Below are 13,921 nucleotides of genomic sequence, written 5' to 3' on the forward strand. Positions count from 1 at the left end.
CAATGATGTATGTAAAACAAGAAATTCACTGATGAATTAGTTGACTAATCTCAGGACATACTTCGATGATATTGAAGAAAATATTTATGACTATATTTCCTAGCAGGACAATGTAGAAGGTATAGCAGTCGATCCTCCAGGGATTCAAGACTCACATAAGGAAATCATTTTTCAACACTGGGATATGAAAATGAAACAAGTCGAGGAATCCATATTTAGTGCAAGGGACGTCGCAAATAACATCATCAAAACTATTCACAATAACCTTTTCCATGCTAATTTGATTCAAGAATGCCCTATAGATTCATTTCCCGATGTCAAAACACTAATGAAAAATTGGCAGGATTGGTCCAAGACAAAGGCAGATAACATCAAAAATTTATCTCAGCTAACTTTTGAACATTTTTGGCAACACTTGGTCAAACCATGTAGCTAATGTCTTATGTTACGATGCTTAACCAATACAACCGCCCATATTCTCCCAACGCTCTCCGATGCAGTTTATGCGGGACATATTGTTATAGACATATTTGGGCGCTGCAACCCCAATCACATATGTCCATAAACTAAGGGCTTTTGAGTCCCTAAAAGTGTTGTTTCATGCCCTAAAGGAACAAGGTCAGTTGATTACATCATCTCCCAGAAGTTCTCCACAGAAAACGGCTCAGAACTGGTCAAAACTGGACCATACAGACTGCTCAGTGCAGAGGGTGTGATGCATCTCACCTGGTCAGTGTAAAAAGTGTGATTCATACTGGAAACCCATTTTGTAGGGTGTGATGGGTGAGAGTAGACAAATGGCAGAGACAGTTTGTAAGGTGGATGATCATGGAATCTTCCAGAAGCTTCTCCTGTGACACTTGCCTCTCTGAATTCGCCCAGGGATGAGTAAGATATCATCAATTTCCAAGTGGAATCAAGAACTATCAGAGAGAGGACACTAATCAAAATCCCAGAAGCTGACTCACCCTCTTACAATCATCTATATATGGATCCCTCATCCCAGAGATCCAGAGGCTGGAATCTTGTATCTTGTATGGAAGTGTTGTTGGTTTCCTGGTGGAATATCATAGTGTTGGGTGATCTAAGCTTTTCATGAGGTGAAGAAGGGCTTTCATGCTGGGAGGATGATGCTAGGTCAGATCAATGGGTTGTAATCCTCTCTTCTAACCTCTACATCAATAAATCTATTCAAGTTTTCCCCCACATTCTTGTATGTTTGCTAATATATGCATGTATGTGGTCAATATATATCTGGTCCTATATTGTTTATGATTGTAGATCTCTGCACTTTGAAGGTATTATGCTGCTTTGACTTTACAGGTAATCTTTGAAGCAGAGTGGTCAAGGAAGAAGTGCCAAAGATCTGTCAAAAAGGAGAAGGAACAAGCAGAGAACCAAGCAAAAGATTGAGGTTGGTATTCTTTGCTCCTCTTCTATCTACTTCTCGTAAAGGAAAACGAAAGTAACTTTAATCTATTTGTTTCTAAGATAGCTACCCGTCTTAGTGGGACTAGCAGCTCTGCATAGACACTAGATTTCCCAATAACACATATGTGATTAAACCCAACTCATCCTCCATAATTAAATCCCATGATAGATATTTATGAACTCAGGGAGCAAATGAAAGGACAACATGCTTCTCATTCTAGATGATTTGTTCCACCATACTCTATTTTTGTCTTTTAGTTTTATTTTAAGGATGGTTTGTTTGAACCTCCTAAACATTTCAAGTATTTTTATTTTTATAGTTATTACTTTTATTATAAATACCCTTTCATGTATTTTAGAAAGGGGTTTTGAATTTTCGTAAGAAGACTTAAGAGAGTTGCACTATTGTACCTTTTGAATTTTCTTAATAGGAAAGTTGAACCAATATTGTTTTTCTTATGAGCAAAGAACTGATATATCAGGTACTATAAACTTTGTGTTATTGTTGTGTTTATATCTTATTAATAGTTATACCTTTTCTTTACTATTTTTCTATGTATGATCTTATATGTAGTTGAATACTTATTCACTATTGAATAGTATGAAGTTGTTATCTTTGAATGCATTATGAAAACAACAAAATCATATATGTGATATGTATTAACAATTAATTTGATTAATTATTTAATCAAATTAAATATCTTTCTTGTACTTCTTGAATTGTTAGATGATCTATATTGTTTAGCATATTAGAGAATCTTTCAATTGCACATCTAAAGATAAGTTAAATCCTTGGAAATATATAGCTAGTAATAGATATATATATGTTTGTATTTTTGTATTTCTATTCATTGCAACCATTTTACCTACATTATATCTCAAATTCCATTATATAATCTTAAAGGGAAACTTGTCCTATTATCCCCAGTCGAAGCCGCTATTCCAAACGGAAAAGGAATTGTTTTCAAGTTCCCAACCTGGTGGTTATCCTCAATGTTGAGGCAATGACATTTGGAGGCTTAAAACTGTTTGTCACTAGAAGGAGGGCCCCAACTATGAATGGAAAAAAGGTTTTATCCTACATCAAAAGGCCATCTAAAGAGTCACTCCCCCTCAAGATCTCCCCCAACTTCCAGATCTCATTCCAAATCACCTACTCCTAGACCAGAAGTTGTGAAAATAACCACAAAATATCTTAGCACACTACCTAAGTCATCTGATCAACCTCCTTCTCAGGAGATACCCAAAGTTCAAACTTTAATTCAGAAATTAGAAGGAATTTCTATTTTCGAAGAAAAGCCACAACAATCTGAGTTGTCTAAAAGTAGTGTTTCCTCATCTTTTTAATCTACTTGTATTTTGACTCGTTCCCAAATTGAGAAACTTGGGGTTACTCCATTTGAGTTTCCCTTGCCTTCCCATCGAATAAAGATGAAAAAATTCGAAGCTCAATCATCCACTAGTGAGATTTTATCATCTACTCCACCTCAAATACCTTCATTTCATACTTCATCACCATTTTTCTCTCCCCCGATTAATCCTCCCTTTCATTCTCTCCCTTAGCATCAACTGGTTCTCATTCAACCAACACTAGCCCAGGCGTTACTTCTTATTCCACACAGTCATCTTCTTCTACTATTACAAATCCTTCTACTTAAGTTCCCATAATGGCAGGTAGGCAACAAAACCCACCAGCAACTAGACCATGGACTAGTCTTGGAGTTGTTCAAATGGAAACACCTCTCCATCCTCTACCAAAGAAACTTGAAATCTGGTTACCAAACTTTAATCCGATGATGGAATCCCCACTGAAGAACATCTCCATAATTTTATGCTCGCCATTAATCTCAATGGAGTGGTAGAAGAAGACTGTGTATTAAGATTATTTCCATATACTATTGAAGGATCTACAGGTTTGTGGTACTTCTCACTACCACCAACATCTATTACTAGTTGGGATATATTTGAAGAATAATTTTTGACTAAGTTTCATAATGATCACACAACTTCTACTTTGATCAACGATCTCTCCAATCTTAAACCAACCCCAATGAGAAAATCAAATATTTAATTTCTATGTTAAATAAATTGTTAAACAAAATTCCAGATACATCTAAACTTGGTGTTGGTGTCCAAATCGAGTGGTGTATTTTTGCTCTTCCTTTCAATATCGCAATTTTTGTAGACATAGCTAATAGAGCCACTTTAGTTGATAACATGAAAGAGTCAATATCTATAGAAAACATGATTCTTGCCTTAGAAAAGAAAATTGCTCAAGAAGAAAGAAAAACTAAGAAAGTTACCTTCAACGAGGAACCAAAGAAGAAAACTCCCAAAGACCCTTTTAATCTATAAGGATTACAAAAGGTTATCAAATCGATGTGGAATGAAATGGTAGAAATAAAAAAACAGGTTGTTGAGTCTTCTAAAAAACCTTTCATATCTTTTAGGAGAACCTGCACATCAAACCCTCAACCCCCTAATGTCATATCAAATGTTGAATCTGATTTAGAGGAGGATGAAGAAGAAACAATCGAACTTCAGGGATTATGGGACTTTATTCTTCCTACTTCAGATAATGAATAAGAACATGAAGCTTTACCAGTTAGTACACATAGTAAGGGTCCAGTAGATTCATTGTAGTCAGCCCAAAAGTAGAAATATTCTACTCCTACTACTAAGGACAAAGTTTCACCTAAGAAATCCACTTCTACATCTTCCAATTCAATTCCATCTTCTTCCAATTCTCCATCTACATCTAAAACTCTGGTCATTTCTAACACCATAGAGAATAATATAATTGAGGATATGAAGAAGGTTAAGGCTAACATTTCCTTTTATGAAGTAGCTAAATTAAAGCAACAACATAATTTTTTTCTTAAATAATTAAATGCAGTTCATGCATCCCCTTTGCCAATTTTTGTTACTTCTAAAGCTTCTAAAGGAATAGGAAAACCCCCCATAGATCCTTCGGATAAGATTGACCCCACCGATGCCATCCTAATTTGTTAGGTCCCTATAATACTAGTGAATCCCCCATTACTATTGTAGCCCTTATTGCTATTATTGTGCCCCTGTTGTCCCCATATTGTTATTAGCACGCCCCATATAAACCCACTATTGTTATTGTTGTGCCCTTATGTATTACTGTTATGTCGATTTGATTATATTGTGACCCCTTAGACTCCTATATATAGAAGGGAGGTTTAGTCATTTGTATCATCCAAGAATTGTTCATTTGTGTAATGTAAAGCAGGTTTCCCCCTCGAAGAGGTTGAATTCTAAGGCGTTGATCTATCTTTCAATCTTTTTGTGAGCTAATTTCATAACATTTGGTATCGGAGCTTTTGGATTCTAGGGTTTCGCTGCTCCAAATAGGTAATCATGGCATTTTAGCTATAACGTTTTTTTGGTGACATTTTAGAAGCTAAGAAAAAATCCCATTTGAGCCAAAATCGTTCGAAACTTCATCTTCGAATTTCAGAGCTTGTCTCGCTATATTTTCGGAGATATGATCTGAAGAAGTTAGGGTTTTTGCAGACTCCCGAATTACATTCCAAACAGGTGACCTAGGTAAAATTGTCATAACTTTTGTTCTGAGCATCATATTGAAATTTCGTAAGAATTTTCAAAAGGAGGATGGCTTGTAGTTTTCTATATATCAGTTTCAGGTACTAAGGTCGAAAAAATGACACGTGGCACTTCGTACAAGTTTTCTCTATGAACTAGTCTATAATGAGGTCATCGTGGGAGATTTCGCATAACTCTTCCTTAGAGAATCCAATCTTGATCAGACTTGTAGGGTTAGAAAGAGGACTCAAAGGGCTACTTCAAGACACTATTTCTGATATTAGAGATCCACAGTTATAGAGATACAACAGATTCAATATCGATCTCTTACAAATTGAAAGAAAAGGTGTGTAATGTTTTTTAAAATTTTGCATAAGATTGGTTTGAAAAATTAGTTTGTGTTAGGTCCCTATACTATTAGTGTAACCCCTTATTGTTATTAGTACAACCCCCTTATTATATTGTTGTGCCCATGTAGTCCCCATATTGTTATTATTGTGCCCCACAGAAGCCCACTATTGTTATTATTGTGCCCTTACATTATTATTGTTATGTCGGCTCTGATTATATTATGACCCCTTAGACTCCTATATATAGAAAGGAGGTCTTGTCATTTGTATCATCCAAGAATTGTTCATTTGTGTAATGTAAAGGAGGTTGCCCCCTTGAAGAGGCTAAATTCTAAGGTGTTGATCTATCTTTTCTATCTTTTTGTGAGCTGGTTTCATAACATTTGGTATCAGAGCTATGGATTCTAGGGTTTCGCTACTCCAAATAGGTCATTGTAGAATTTTCGCTATAAATTTTCTGCTACAAAGTTTTAGAAGCTAAAGACAAAAGGCAGTTGAGAAAAAATTAGTATGAACCTCACATCCAAATTTAAGATCTTTTTGCGCTATATTTTCGGAGATATGATCTGAGGAAGTTAGGGTTTTTGCAAGCTCCAAATTTCATCTAAAACAGGTCATCGTGGAATTTTCGCTATAAATATTTCGCTATGAAGTTTCAGAAGCTAAAAAAAAAACCCATTTGAGCTGAAATCGGTCTGCACCTCAGCTTCGAATTTTAGATCCTGACTTGCTATATTTTCGGAGATATAAACTGAGGAAGTTAGGGTTTTTGCAAACCCCCGAATTACATTCCGAACAGGTCACCTTGGGAAAATCGTCATAACTTTTGTTCTGAGCATCAGATTGACATTTCATAAGAAGTTTTATAAAGAGGACTGCCTATATCTTTTTGTATATCAGTTTGAGGTACTAAGGCCAAAACAATGAGATGTGGCACGTTGTACAAGTTTGCTCTACTGAACTAGTCTATAATCAGGCCACCGTGGGAGATTTGGCATAACTCTTTCTTGGATAATCAAATTCTGATCAGACTTGTGGGGTTAGAAAGAGAACTTAGAGAGATACCGCAGGAATAACTTTTAGAACTTGGAGATTTGAAATTATAGAGTTACAGTCATTTCAAGGTCGAGCCCCTAAAATCAAGAAAAATCGAGATTAGGAAGTTTGATGGCAAGGATCCGGTAAATTGGATACTACATATGGAGAAATATTTTGATCTACATGGCGTATCACTGTTACAAAAGGTATGTATTGCATCTTCATATTTAGAATTGGATCAATTTTTATGGTATAAAGGGCTTTGTTCTCGTAAACAACTTGTTATGTGGTCAATTTTCACAGAGGAAATGATAGCACATTACGAGGATACAAAGAGCAACACCTTCTTTAGAGCAACACCACAACAATTGGAAGAAAAAAGAGTAAAAGGGCTTTCTTACAAAGTGGAAAGAAAAATTATTTCAACAAGGAAGTCTACCCCTCACAACTATAAAGATGGAAGTGTTGTTTCTCCTAGCCTTCCACAACCTACAAGGGTTACACCACAACAATTGGAAGAAAAAAGAGAAAAAGGGCTTTGTTAAAATTGTGATAGCAAATACATTAAAGGTCATAAGGTGCTGAGAAGAAATTATTTTACATTGATTGTGGAGACGAGGAAGAAAAGGATCAAGAAATGTCAAAAGAAGAGTATACACCAGGAACCAACCCCAGAGAAAGAAGAAATGAATCCGACCATATCTTGTAAAGCATTGTAAAGAATTACCAGTCAGAAAACTCTCAAGATAGAAGGAGATATCTTTCAAGAAGTGAAAGATCTCATCGAGAAAGAGGAAATGAATCCGACCATATCTTGTAATGCATTGGATGGAATTACCACTCCTCAAACTATCAATATAGAAGGACATACCAAGAAGAAAAATGTTCAAGAATTGAAATATCACATCGAGTCTCAAGAAATCAATCCGACCATATCTCGTAATGCATTGGAAGAAATTACCACTCCTAAAACTATCAAGATAGAAGGATATATCAAGAAGAAAAAGGTAAGAGTGTTGATTGATTTGGGTAGTACCCATAATTTTATTGATTGTAAGATAGCCAAGGAATTGAATTGCTTCCTATATCCAGCATCGGAGTATGAAGTGATGGTTGCAAGTGGAGGAACCATAATTTCTCTGGAAAGTGCCATAATATCAAGCTATCCATGGGAGAATATGTATTGAATAGCCCAATGTATTCCATTCTAATGGGTGGTGCTAATGTTTTACTAGGAGTCCAATGGCTACAATCTTTGGGTACGATAGCTGTTATACACATTTTTGGGCACTGCAACCCCAATCATATATGTCCACAAATGAAGGGCTTCTAAGTCCCTAAAAGTGTTGCTTCACACCCTAAAGGAACAAGGTCAACTGATTACATCATCTCCCAGAAGTTCTCCACAAAAACTGCTGAGAACTAGTCAAAACTGGACCATACAGAATGCCCAGTGCAGAGGGTGCGATGCATCTCACCTACTCAATGTAAAGGGTGCGATGCATACTGGAAAGCCCTTCTGTAGGGTGCGATGGGTGTGTCAAGCGAAAAGAGTCAATTTTGCGGACAAAACCGACCTCCCTAGAAGCTAAGGCTTTCTAGTGACAAACAAGACAATTAAACACTATCTTTCCCTAAATATGCATTTAGAATACAAGTAAGCAGGTGCTTATAACATACCTTTAGTCCAACGCTTTGTAGCAGTCCAACCTCGCCGATCTGGATGAGCTTCTCCTTCTCTTCGAAACCTGCATTCACTAACAAGAAAACGATTACATAGCACCTGTATAACTCATAAAATAAAACATATTCATCATAAAGACCAAGGAGTATATGAAACAAATCATGTATAACAACTTGTTGAGAAAAATGAGCTTAATTGTATTAAGTGGAAACAAAAGAAACCATTACAACCTGTGCCTTGGTGTTGTGCAGGTCCCTCCCAGGGTCCAGCAAGAGTTTTCCTTTACTTTGATCAGCTCACCCACTTCCAAATGAAGCTAAGAAAGGATGGGAATCTCTCCTCTCAAGCTCTATAAGGGAGTCCTAATTTCAGCAGCATCTACCCTTAGGAATCTTCAGCTTTCAACCTCCCCTCCCTCTGGCCCAATGCCTGTATTTATAGTGCTTTGGAGGAAGTTAATCAGGTCCACCATGAATGGGATAAGCCCCTCTTTCAATGGGATAGCTCCCCTCTTCATGGGATAAGTTCCTCTTTCAATGGGATGCATGAACCATCTAGAGGCGCCCAATCCACGTCAAACCATCTTCTAGAATGCTCTAGAAATGACCACAAGTAACTTTTTTGAAGTGAAACTTGCGCCTTTTGACCTTTACAGGAGTACGCACCCACCCCTTTACAGACAGAGCGTACAAGTACGCATGTATTGTGAACTTGGGGTGCGTACACGCAGGTAAGGCTAAGAGAAACTGCGTAACCAGAGTTAATTGACTTTTTAAGGACTTTCTCTCTTTCTTGGAGTTTGACATGAGGAACAGAGGTATGAGACTTGCCAAGGAGGATAGTATGACAGTTGATGGAGCCATACTAACTGCAGATAGTCATGGTGACAAATTTTAGTGTAACAGATTGCCCCCTAAAGTGCGAAGCCTGTAGTAGATTAGGGTTTCATATCATCTAGGAAGGGTGAAGTACTTTATCATTTCAAGGATTATCTTGTGGAGAGCCTGGTTGGAACCTTCAAGTATTCAACACAAAATACATGTATGAGATCATATAACCGCTGAGGTAGGCATTCCCATACTCAGATCAAAAACTTTAACTAACAAACTAACTACTGCTCTGATACAGGAATGATTTCGCAGTACATCATAATCATAGACTCATGTAGACATAGTATGGACGCAGCCATCTGTTTATAGTTAGTCTACTATATAATGAATACAAAACTCCTCGTAGCCTGGATGGTGGAAACTAGATCCAGGGTCTTCATTTTTGCTTCCCGAAATAGTACGATTCTATCCATGCGAATAAATGAGTTGATGTCGAGCAGGGTAGAAACCACTTGATTACAAGTCAATGATGTAAACTGTTAACAAGTGTGAGAGAGACCACCAGTGATGTCAATGGTTCTCAAAGTACCCAGTACAATCCATGAGATATGAATGAATGTGCTGATGTCGAACATGTCACGGAATCCTTCGATCGAAAGTCAATGATGTAAATTGTCGTCGAAGGCGAGAAATCTGCCATTGATGCATGCGGATCTCAAGGTACTGACGATTCATCTTTCTAGATAATGTGTCGATGTCGATAGAAAGCGATCCGTCGTAGGCAAGCCCACAACACGAAATCATAAATCAAGTTGAAGAAATGTAGCTGTAAGGACTCACTCAGGGATGGTCAAGATGGATGACAGGTATTTTGCTGATGAATGGTTTATTTGTAGCGACCTCTTGAACACATAACGACACGACAGATGGTTTGGTGACATTTGACCCAAAGTTAATACCCGGCTGAAGACTTTCAATGTGGTTCAATCAACTGTGAGGCAAAGGATTTCCCAACCCAGGTGAATAAAAAGTGTCGTGTTCAAGAGTGGAGATAGGGTTTCTTCTGAGACAAAGGATAACAAATAGGCTCATTTTTCTCTCTTTTCCCCCACCATTTCTGGCAAGTACCTCTTTATTTTTTACAATCTTGAGGAGGATAACATATGCTTGATTATAAGCTCATCCTTCGGATGAGTCCAACTTAATTTAGATTCAAACCCTAAGAAGGAGTGGTCCATTCCTGTTTGTAATTGAACAGGCCCTTTACTGTGAAATTTTAACGAGTCCAGTATAGGAGAAACTCGGCGTTTTTCAATTTTAGAGAGTCTGAAAAACTTAAGAAGACTCCAAGATTGAACTTTTTCATAAATTTGTGTCTCCCAAGCCCGAAAAAGTATAAAATAATACTTGAGAGAACCACTTGGTTTTTTACGACCAAGGAGTACTTTCATAGTTAGTGTCTTTGACCTGAAAAGTAAAAAGCGATCAAGGACACGTCGTTTTATTTCCAATATCGAGTTTGAAACGACAAAAACCCGGCAATCTTTTCCTGTTTTTACGGTCAGAAAAGGGCTATAAGGGGACCGTCTTTTAATTTCATTTTAACGAGTGTAAAAGAAACGCTCGACAATCTTTTCATGTTTTAGGAGTCAGAAAAGGGCTTAAAAGATGACTCTGATGTTTTTGTTTGTGAAAAATGACAATTTTCCTTGAAAATCCTTTATCCTGCACAAAAACCGACACATTACTCATACCTGTTTAAAGATAGATAAAAATACTTTGAAAAATACCTTTTCACGGTGGAAAATAAACAAATTTAACATTCATTTACTCAAAAAACCTATAAAAAGGGCTTTTACCATTTCATTTTTACCATTTTACTGTTGAGGAGAGAAAAAGGGCTTTTGGCAAGAAACTTCCCGTGGTCATTGCGGAGAATCCGACCGTCGAAATCGAACGCCGTCTCATCAGGTATTCTACAACATCCTCCCTTGCATTTCCATCCGTTTAGAATTTGTTTTTAAGCTTTAGTTTCATTTTTTGGAGGCCTTGGGGTTTCAAGGTCCGCTTTTCGGGGTACACAGGTGCTCCATAGGTGACCTGCGTACCCCGACATTTTCTCAGTTGGGAAAATGCCGGGCGTACGCAGCTTGCCTTAAGAGAACCTGTGTACACACGCTCTGTCTCTAAAGGCGGGCTGCATACACCGCGGAGTGGATTTTCAAACCCCCATTTCTCCAAAATGAACCAAAAACTTTTAATTTTATGGACTCTAACAGATGTTTTATGGTGTGTAGATTGCCCACCATGCTTGATTGGCGCGAGAGAGAACACGAAGATGTTGATTTGGCCGCGATTAATCACCAACCTTCCATTGATGCTTTGAAGGCATGCGGTCTTTACAAATACTGGGCCATACCTGGCATGAGGGCCCAGGTGCGCTTTCTAGAGTGGCTGGTTGAAAGGTGGAACGTTCAGGATCAGTGCTTTTACATTGGAGGGCACCAGCTCGAGATAGAGCCCTCAGATATTTACTTTCTCACTGGTTTGCCCAAGAGGGGCGAACAATTGACTCTGTCCGGGACTAGGCCGGGTGGCCAGTCCATCACTAGTCTCCGTCTAGAGTGGTGCAATGATCAAAACCAGGAGAGGGGGATAGAGATTAAAAAGATATCCCGACTTGAACTTATGGTAATTGCCTTTACAGTTACCAGACTTTGCAGCGCTGCCGCTTTGCACATTGCCACTGGGTCCCAAATGCGGATGGCGATTGACTGCTATCGAGGCACCATTTTCAACTGGTGTGATGCTGTGTTGGCCAATTTAAAGGGCCAACTGACTAGGGCAAAAAACGGGCAACTAAAGACTTTTGGTTATGGGCCTTTAGTTGTGAGTTTTGCTCTAGAGAGGGTTCGGATGCTGATCCCGCAGCAGCTCATTGTTGAGGTTGGGCTTCCTCGAGAGCCTAAGTTGATGCGATGGGTTGCGGTGATGGCCCGTCATCCTAACGAGGGCACGGAGGTCGTCCGATTTAGAGCGGAGTACTTTCACTGGTTAGAGGACCAGGTCTTTTCGATTCAGGATTTTCCTTATGCCGAAGTTGATTTTCGTGGAGATCCGGACATGATTCTTCCACCGAGAGAACAGTGGGATGACACAGTTACTTCATTTTTCACAAGTTTTTAAATTATCTATTTTTTTGTTTTTATATCGTCTCAAAACTGACAGTGACAATTTTCAAAATGCAGATGTAGGCCCACGGCGTCCAGCCAATCTCCGGCCTTTCGAGAGGAGACAACCAGTTGCACCGGCACTGGTCCCACAGGACGAGGCTACAGAGACTTTAGCTGAGTTGGAACAAGACCTAGAGCATCTGACAACAGATATACCAGAGACTACTATAGATGATATTCCTATCAGGCTTCAGCGCTATGTAGTCGGAGTCCCAGGACCTTTTAGAAGGTTCTTGTGTAGGGTAGCTCGTGCAGTGGTGTCGTATAGAGATCATCACCAGTGATTGGATGGTCGTTTTTGTAGACACATGTGACATTTTGGTTTTTTGTACTTATCATTTTTGCCGATCATAAGGTGTTTTGCAACCTATGATCGAAGACGATGTATTTTTGACACACTCCTATCTATATATATCATTATTACCGGCTTATCTTGTTAAACATGTGTGATTAAATGTTTTTAAATTTACATGTATGATTATCGCAAATGTCTGTCTAACATTCGAGAAGCAATTGCATCTGCTAATGTATTTAAAGACCTTGGAATATGTTGATATTCAATGTAATCAAACTCACGTTCCAAGAGACGCACTCTCAAAAGTAACCTTAATAACACTGGATTTCTAATGGCATACACTCTATTAAGCTGTAATACAGCGAGTTCAGAATCTAACCTCACTATCAAACTCCGAATCCCAAACGAAATAGATTCAGACAATAACTCAATCACTGCACTGTATTCTGCAATGTTGTTTGTTGTTTGATCGAGGCTCACCCCATGCATAGAAACTAACTCGTCAGAGGGCGAATAGATAACCCAAGCTGCGGAAGAGATATTCCGTGTACTACGACAAGCACCATCAGTGAATCCAATGTACATTTGGAGAGGCGTCGACATCTGCAATATCAAGAGTAAAACCAAGATAAGCCAGAATAACGACAAAAAACACACTTTCTAAGCTAAGCACACTGTCTAAATTAACAAACACACCAGCTAGAAAGAAAAAACCTAACCTAACTAAAATCTCCATACCCATCATTTAAGCATAATACCTCTTTAGGTAAATTCCATTTCTGGGTTTACCAAAAGAGTCCCCTTCAAAGTCAACCAGCTCATAGGCCCCTTTTGCTAGCTTTCGCTTGACAATATAGGGCCCATGCCACATAGGAACGAATTTTCCAGCACCTAATTTGTCATTAGCTTGATCTTATAATAGAACTAGGTCTCCTTCCGAAAAATTTCGAGGGGTCACATTTCGATCATACTGAGCTTTCATTCGTTTTGCATGAGTCTCGATCGCCAATGCATCATCACGTCGAGTCTCATCTAATTGAGCTAAGTATAATAAACGCTTCTCCTCTTTGGAAGTAGCTGGAAGTGATTCGACGGCCATTTGAAGTGACGGGATTTCGCATTCAATGGGCAGCACAGCTTCCAAACCATAAACTAGTTGGAAAGGAGTGAACCCTGTTGATGTTTTCACTGAGGTTCGGTATGCCCAAAGCGCGGAAAATAACATGTTGTGCCAATTCGACCGATGAATACCAATGATTCGTCGGATCATGATAACTAAAACTTTGTTGATGGACTCAACCAGACCGTTTGCTTGGGGATAATAAGGAGTTGAACTATCGTGACGCAAACCAAGCTGGCCTGTAAGTTCTGTCATCATAATGTTTCGAAAATGGCACCCATGGTCAGTGATTATCGCTTGTGGGACACCAAACCCAACAATTATGTGATTGAATACGAAAATTGCAGCTGTCTTACCGTCAGCCTCGAAT

This window comes from Pinus tabuliformis, chromosome 1_1 (genome assembly GCF_031772625.1).
Source record: "Pinus tabuliformis cultivar Carrire ecotype Pingquan chromosome 1_1, CPIR1, whole genome shotgun sequence".
NCBI lineage: Eukaryota > Viridiplantae > Streptophyta > Pinopsida > Pinales > Pinaceae > Pinus > Pinus tabuliformis.